The following is a 2,500-nucleotide window of genomic DNA, read 5'->3' as shown; positions in this document are numbered from 1 at the left end:
CTCACCCGTGCCGTTGGCGGGTGTTTCTGGAGCCAGGGAGTAAGGCCACCGGAGGCGCGAGGCACACCTCCCGACTCCCTGACGCACTGCGCTCGGGCTGCCAGCCACCGGGACCGGCTGCGACGCTCTTGCCGGCCTGCCTCGCGGGCTCCAGCTTAGGGCCGGAGAAGGAAGAGGGAGGGGGAACAACCGCAAAAAGCCCAAAAAGCCGAGGCACGACTGCGCCGCGCGCCCGTCCCCCCGTCCCCGGGCGCTCGCGAGCGCGGCAGCAGCCGGCATGCTTCACGAGCATCTCCGGTGCCTCACCACGGACCAGCATGGGCCTCGGCCGCCATCGGCCGCGCGGGCAACCGTCCCGAACGGGCGGAAAAACGGCCAAACACGCCGAGGCAACCGCCACAACGGCCGCCAAGCGCCCCAGCCGCGCGGGTCGAGTCGCGCTCGTACTGCCCTGACCGCGAGCCACCGCTCGCGCATATAGAACGTACCACTAAGTCCACAGCCCCTGCGAACTCCAAGAGCGCTAACTCCTCCCGCCGGGGAGGCCCGCCAATGACGCTGCCTGTTACGATGACGTAACTGGAGGCAGCGCGACACAGCGACCCCTTGGTCACGTCCCCGCGAGCGGCGCGGCAAACAGGTCTACCGTTCAGCTCGAGCACTGCGACCAAGTCCCGCCGGAGCCCGGTAGACGTGGCGGCCGGCGCCGGAGCCCGGTAGACGTGGCGGCCGGCGCCGGAGCCCGGTAGACGAGGCGGCCGGCGCCGGAGCCCGGTAGACGTGGCGGCCGGCGCCGGAGCCCGGTAGACGAGGCGGCCGGCGCCGGAGCCCGGTAGACGTGGCGGCCGGCGCCGGAGCCCGGTAGACGAGGCGGCCGGCGCCGGAGCCCGGTAGACGAGGCGGCCGGCGCCGGAGCCCGGTAGACGAGGCGGCCGGCGCCGGAGCCCGGTAGACGTGGCGGCCGGCGCCGGAGCCCGGTAGACGAGGCGGCCGGCGCCGGAGCCCGGTAGACGAGGCGGCCGGCGCCGGAGCCCGGTAGACGAGGCGGCCGGCGCCGGAGCCCGGTAGACGAGGCGGCCGGCGCCGGAGCCCGGTAGACGAGGCGGCCGGCGCCGGAGCCCGGTAGACGAGGCGGCCGGCGCCGGAGCCCGGTAGACGAGGCGGCCGGCGCCGGAGCCCGGTAGACGAGGCGGCCGGCGCCGGAGCCCGGTAGACGTGACGGCCGGCGCCGGAGCCCGGTGGACGTGGCGGCCGGCGCCGGAGCCCGGTGGACGTGGCGGCCGGCGCCGGAGCCCGGTAGACCTGTCAAACGGGGCCGGAGCCCGGCAGACGTGGCGGCCGGCGCCCGAGCCCGGCAGACCCGTCGGCCGGCGCCCGAGCCCCGTAGACCCGTCGGGCGGCGCCCGGGCCCCGTAGACCCGTCGGCCGGCGCCCGAGCCCGGCAGACCCGTCGGCCGGCGCCCGAGCCCGGTAGACCGTTCGGTCGGCGCCCGAGCCCGGCAGACCCGTCGGCCGGCGCCCGAGCCCCGTAGACCCGTCGGCCGGCGCCCGAGCCCGGCAGGCCCGTCAGCCGGCGCCCGAGCCCGGTGGACTCGTCGGCCGGCCCTCGAGCCCGGTGGGCCCGCCGTCCGGCGCCCGAGCCCAGTAGACCGTTCGGTCAGCGCCCGAGCCCGGCAGACCCGTTGGCCGGCGCCGGGGCCTGGTAGACCCGTCGGTCGGCGCCCGAGCCCCGTAGGCCCGTCGGCTGGCGCCCGAGCCCCGTAGGCCCACCGCCCGGCGCCCGAGCCCGGTAGACCCGTCGGCCGGCGCCAGAGCCTGCTAGACCTGGCGACCGGCTGGCTGACCTGGAAGGAAGGAAGGAAGGAAGGAAGGAAGGAAGGAAGGAAGGAAGGAAGGAAGGAAGGAGGGAAGTAAGGAAGGAAGGAAGGCAGGCAGGCAGGCAGGCAGGCAGGCGTGGAAACGAGTAAAGAAACGGGTAATGTGCTGGAAACGGTACGCACGCGTGCGATTCTCTATTTACTAGTAAATTAAATGCACGGTCGTTAACAAAGAGCAGCAGTTCCTTAAGGTAATGGTCAGCCCAGCCTAAGCGTTTCCCGTTTCGTTTTTCTTTCTTTTACTCCTCGTCGTCGTCGTCGTCGTTTCTCGCCGGCGCCGCGAACTACGATCGAGTCGTGACAGAATGTAGTAGCTCAGAAAAATTAAGACCGGCGAACGCACTCGAGAGCGCCGCCGCCGTTTTTCTCGAACGTGCGTTCCTTCGTGTGAGGAGGTCGACGACGACGAACGACGGACGGAGAGAAAGGAGGGTCACGAAAGCGCTCGGAAGAGTTACCGGTCGGACGACGTCTGAATTAGGCACAACGGAGCGGTCAGCAGTCTCGGCGCCGACGACTAACGTTCGTTGCCGCGGAAACGCCAGTCGACAGCTCGCTGACCGACGGGCAACGACGCCGAGACGAACGAACGAGTGGCGCGCGAACTTTTTAGGGACCGTTTT

This window comes from Gavia stellata, unplaced genomic scaffold, assembly GCF_030936135.1.
Source record: "Gavia stellata isolate bGavSte3 unplaced genomic scaffold, bGavSte3.hap2 HAP2_SCAFFOLD_677, whole genome shotgun sequence".
Lineage (NCBI taxonomy): Eukaryota > Metazoa > Chordata > Aves > Gaviiformes > Gaviidae > Gavia > Gavia stellata.
The sequence above is the reverse complement of the archived record's forward strand: the minus strand, read 5'-3'. Positions refer to the sequence as shown.